Raw genomic sequence first — 5,933 nt, 5'->3', positions numbered from 1 at the left:
TGAGATAACATTCCTAAATGCATTCAGATAATTCACTTCAATTGATTGATAACGTTTTGTATTCCTGCAGAGCAATATCTCAGTAACGGGTTCAGTGTCTGACAAACATGATAACTGTTTTGGGGTTGTCCAAGTGACCTTTATTATTCTCACTACATGCGGCAACTGGCTGACATCACCAGAGCGCACAATGTTTGTTTCCATAGTTATGCAGATGATACACAACTGTACATTGCTGGTGAGCCAAATGATGATGACGTTCTGTGCTCAATCACTAAATGTCTTTCAGCATACTCTGATCAGATTTTCCCAAGATGACCGAAACCAATTTTTCCACTTTAAAACATAGCAAAGGTTCGGCCATTTATAAATAAGACCTATGCTGAAAAGCTGATTGATGCCTTAATTTCTAGTCAACTAGAATACTGTAATGCACTTTTTACAGGCCTCCCAAAGAAAACAAGAGAGATTGAATCTCATGCAGAAATCCTTTTATACAAGGCTCTGTATAGGTTAGGACCAAGTTATATTGCTGACATATTCTTAAACCTCTTATTAGGGCCTGAGCACCTACGGCGGGAGGCCCTATTGTATTTCGAAGGATTAGTATTTCCCGTTTGGGCTTTTTCAGGGCCTAGTTATGCTCTAATTTTCACCAAAGTTTGTAGGAAATTCAAAACCACAAAAAGTAATTGTACTCCGGAGTAATTTGAAATGGTCGTGGCAAAATGGCTCAACAGCGCCATCTAAGGAAAAGCCCCTCAGTTAGCTTTCACCGATCTTCACAAAAATCGTAGCCCAGGTGTATCATGACTAGACAAAAAAAGTCTAGTGGTGCAATGGGAAAACACAACAGGATGCCCACCATTTTGGATTTAGTGGCCATTTTGGCCGTTTTCTACATTTTTTCTTTGACGTACTCGTCCCAGGGTTTTCATCAGATCAACTTCATATGGACATGAGTGTTATCACAAGATGGAGATATAAACTACCGTGCATTTTTGAGTTTTCATCACACGGTGTGATCGTGGTGTGGCGTAAATGTTTGATTTACACGCCATCAAAACATGATGTTCTGTATCTCAGACATACATGGTGCAATCGTCTCCAAACAAGACGTAATACATCTGATGTAAAACAAGAGTCCCGGCATGATGACATTGACACAGAAATTATGAATTAAAATCACAGCGCCCCCTGGTGGCAACAGCAAATGTCTTGTTTTTGGAACATCTTACACTTGTAAGTATTCCTCCTTATCACTGACTGCAACCATGTCAAACTGTGTCAAAAGCGTTTCAAGACATTGATTAATGGCATGCGATTACTGTGACTTTTCGTCAAACGGCATATTAGTGTCGTGGCGTCAAAGTTCATAAATTTGCCGTTAAACACAAAATTGCTGTAACTTCAGTGTTCATGCTTCAGTCTCCCTCAAAATACATTTGTGTAACAGCACCTCCCTGAAGATATTGATATGGTTTTTAGGAATGGGCGTGACAAAATAACTAGCGCCCCCTAAAGTGAAGCCCCGGCACTAAGATTGGCCGACATGTACAACAAACGAGAGGGACATTTGTCTTTTCATGACAAACAAATAAGTCTGATGAACTTGTCCTTAGGCTTTCATTTGATCAACTTCAACTTCTGTGGGTCATATCAACAAGATGGATATATAAACCACCACGGTATATGATTTCATCACACGGTGTGACCGTGGCGTGGCGTTACATTTTGATGATTCGCCAAAATTGATCGGGTGGACCGTAATGCGTTATTAGTTAGCGTGGTCCAGCGGTGCATGACAAATGCAGGAAGTGAAGCGTTTATCCTTGCCGCAGTGCGCAAAAAGCATGCAATGCGGAGACGTGCGCTTGGTCATTGATCGTATCCCTAGTTTTATCTTATTTTCTTAACATTATATGGTTTAGGGTTATTATGCTTGAAATATTTGCTTTAACATTATTTCAGTCTATATTATTTATCTAATCTTCATGACGACTCAAAGTACACTACAAGTCATATTCAGCCATCTCCACATATTTGTTCTACATGCAGCCCTTTTCAATTACACATCATTCAAATCATGGACAGCATGGCATTTAGAGTTCAGTGTCTTGCCCAAGGACATTTAACCGTAAGGACAAGAGGAGCCGGGATCAAACATCCTGGGCCACAGCCACCCAAAGTTATAGAGCCATCCTTCTCTGCCCCATACTTTGATTAAAGTATAATTGTAATTTGCAAATAAAGCAAATGGAATAAAATATCACATGGTTTATTATTGCTAGAATTAAGGTGAATTAGTTTCATAGTAAGTGCTTACAAAGAAATATGATGATGAAACTTAAGGACACTCCATATCTATTTAGATCAGGGGTGTCCAAACCTTTTATCCCGAGGGCCACATACAGAAAAAAATACGAAGGTCTGGGCCACTCACGCCGCCACGCCCCCCTGCCCTGGAGCGGACTGTTGACAATCGCGTCGCTCAGGGCGGGGGGGGGGCGTAACGATGTTAACTGAAAAGTACAATACAGTGGGCCATAGTCCATTACATTACATTTAGCTGACGCTTTTATCCAAAGCTACTTATAATCAATCAATCAATCAAGTTTTATTTGTATAGCCCACATTCACAAATAACAATTCGTCTCATAGGGCTTTAACATTGTGTGACATCCTCTGTCCTTAACCCTCAACAAGAGTAAGGAAAAACTACTAAAAACCCTTTTCACAGGTAAAAATATGTAGAAACCTCAGAGAGAGCCACATGTGAGGGATCCCTCTCTCAGGACGGACAGAAGTGCAATAGATGTCAGGTGTAAGAAAACATCATCAGGATTTTTAGCAGCATCCATTAGGCTAAACATTTTTCAATACTATGTGTCAGGCAGTCCCGCTGCAATCACAGTCTCTGGCCAGCAGCAAGACCACGATCCAGCATCAGGATGGGATCCACTATAATCCACAGTCATTGTCCACCGCCGCCAGTTAGAATCCATTATCAGCTGCCGCCTCGGTCGTGGTCCCTCATCATCCGATGCCAACGCGACAAAGGATCCTCCATTACAACGACGATCAGCTGGCACGATACAGAATCCACCGAACTGGATCCACCATTGCGACCTCCGACACGCGATCCACAATCATAATCCATGGTGCGGCCACAGCTGTGGCCCTGCATCCGCGGGCGCTAAGGCACAGAAACTCCGGGAAAAGGGGTCAAGTTAGTAACATGTACTGATCAGATAAGAATTATCTTGATGTGATAAATATGGAGAAAAGGAAGGAGAAGCAGGAAAGAGAAGCTCCGTGTGTCTTGTGTCATAAATTCCCTGTGCGTCTTAGCATCATCAGGGGTTTTTGCCATTTAATCAAATTTGGAACATCGCACAAATTAGCTCTAACTATAAGCTTTATAAAAAAGGAAGGTTTTGAGTCTACTTTTAAACGAACAGAGCGTGTCTGCCTCCCTAACTGAAAGTGAGAGATTATTCCACAGCAGTGGGGCTTGATGGCTAAAAGCTCTGGCTCCTACTCTACTTTTAGAGACTTTAGGGACAACAAGTAAACCTGAGTTCTGGGATCGGAGTGCTCTAGTAGGTTGATATGGAACTAACATCTCTTTAAGGTAAAGAGGTGCCATATCATTAAGGGCCTTGAAGGTGAGGAGGAGAATTTTAAATTCTATTCTAGATTTAACAGGAAGCCAGTGTAGCGATGCTAATACTGGAGAAATGTGCTCTCTTTTCTTAGTTCTCGTCAGGACACGTGCTGCGGTATTTTGGACCAGCTGCAGAGTCTTTAACGACTTGCTGCTGGAGCCTGATAATAATGAATTACAATAGTCCAGTCTCGATGTAACAAAGGCGTGGACTAGTTTTTCTGCATCTTTTTGCGAAAGGACATGTCTGATTTTTGAGATATTACGCAAGTGGAAAAACGCGGTCCTAGAAATTACTTTTAAGTGACTATTAAAGGACAAATCAGGATCGAAGATCACTCCCAAGTTCCTGACTGTGTCATTGGAAGCAAGGGCAATGTCATCTAGCGCAGCTATATCATTAGATAATGTATCTCTAAGGTGTTTAGGGCCGAGTATTATAACCTCTGTTTTATCTGAGTTTAATAAGAGAAAATTGCGGGTCATCCAGGTTTTTATGTCCTTGAGACATGCTCGAAGTTTAGTTAATTGATTACTTTGATCAGGTTTTATTGACAAATATAACTGGGTGTCATCCGCATAACAGTGAAAATTTACCGAGTGTGTCCTGATAATGTTTCCTAGTGGAAGCATATATAATGAGAATAAAATTGGGCCGAGCACAGACCCCTGTGGGACACCATGGTTAACTTTGGTGCTCACCGATGACTCATCATTGATTTGAACGAATTGGGAGCGATCAGCAAAATAAGATTTAAACCAGTTTAAGGCCGTTCCTTTAATGTTAATTAACTGTTTTAGTCTCTCTAATAAAATTTGATGGTCAATTGTGTCGAATGCTGCACTGAGATCTAACAGAACGAGGACAGACACAAGTCCCTGATCTGAAGCTATTAGAAGGTCATTAGTGACTTTTGCCAGGGCTGTCTCTGTGCTATGATTGGTTCTAAACCCAGACTGAAAGTCTTCATATATATTATTTTCCTGGAGAAACTCACACAGCTGATTGGCTACAACTTTTTCTAAGATTTTAGATAGGAAGGGGAGATTAGATATTGGCCTGTAATTTGCTAAAACCTCTGGGTCTAGGGTGGGTTTTTTGAGTAGGGGTTTGATTACAGCTATTTTAAAAGACTGTGGTACATAACCTGATGATAATGACAGATTGATTGTGTTAAGTAACGAATTATCTATTAGGGGCAGAATTTCTTTAAGTAATTTAGTTGGAATCGGATCTAAAATACAGGTTGTTGGTTTAGAACCTGAGACTATTTTGGTAAACTGATCACGGGTGATCAGAGAGAAGCTGTCTAAATAATGGGAAGGATTCTCAGCCGTTTCTGAGATCTCTATTGTTGGGAGGGTATTAGTGCCAATTGAGGGCAGGAGATGATTGATTTTATTTCTAATAGTTAGAATTTTATCATTAAAAAAGGTCATAAAGATATTGCAATTTAGGGATCGAGGAATACTGGGTTCGGTGGAGGTGTGACTCTCTGTCAGCCTGGCTACAGTGCTGAAGAGAAACCTGGGGTTGTTTTTATTCTCTTCTATTAGTTTTGAGTAATAGGCAGCTCTTGCTTTGTGGAGAGCCTTTTTATATTCTGTAACACTACTCTTCCAGTCTAGGAGATTTTCAACACTGTTGCTGGAGCGCCACTTCCTTTCTAATTTTCTTGATATTTGTTTCAACTCATGTGTCTTGGAATTATACCACGAGTGCATTCAAGGGTACCCGAGGGTACAAACCCAGAACAAGTATCAAGAAAGTACAATTTCTTCAAAAATAGAGCAAAACTACAATAAGTGTGCTATAAGTAAGTGCCAATTAAGTGCTACTAAATTGTTAGTTTAAAAAAAAAAAAAAATTAAATTTTTTAATTTTTTATTTTTTTGAGGCGGGCCAATTTAAAATGGATGGCGGGCCACAGATGGCCCGCGGGCCGTAGTTTGGACACCCCTGATTTAGATGAAAGGTAGCCCCAGTTTTAAAATACATTTAAACCACAGGATAAGAACCTGCTACAATATAACTCTCAAGCTTTTGACCGATCAAACTTCGGTCTTAATACAGAAAGTAATGTTAAATGACTTACTCATTAAAACCCAGTTGTTTAACATTTCCGTCGGCCCTGAAGCTTTTATGAAGACACATATGGTAAGAAGTCTGTAAACACAACTGCTTAATATTGAACACTATACAATAAAACAGATGACTTCGAATGGCTACATTTTTTGTAGAGCTCAGCTTGTCTCAGTAATGCAA

This window comes from Limanda limanda, chromosome 7, assembly GCF_963576545.1.
Source record: "Limanda limanda chromosome 7, fLimLim1.1, whole genome shotgun sequence".
NCBI classification, from domain to species: Eukaryota; Metazoa; Chordata; class Actinopteri; order Pleuronectiformes; family Pleuronectidae; genus Limanda; species Limanda limanda.
The sequence above is the reverse complement of the archived record's forward strand: the minus strand, read 5'-3'. Positions refer to the sequence as shown.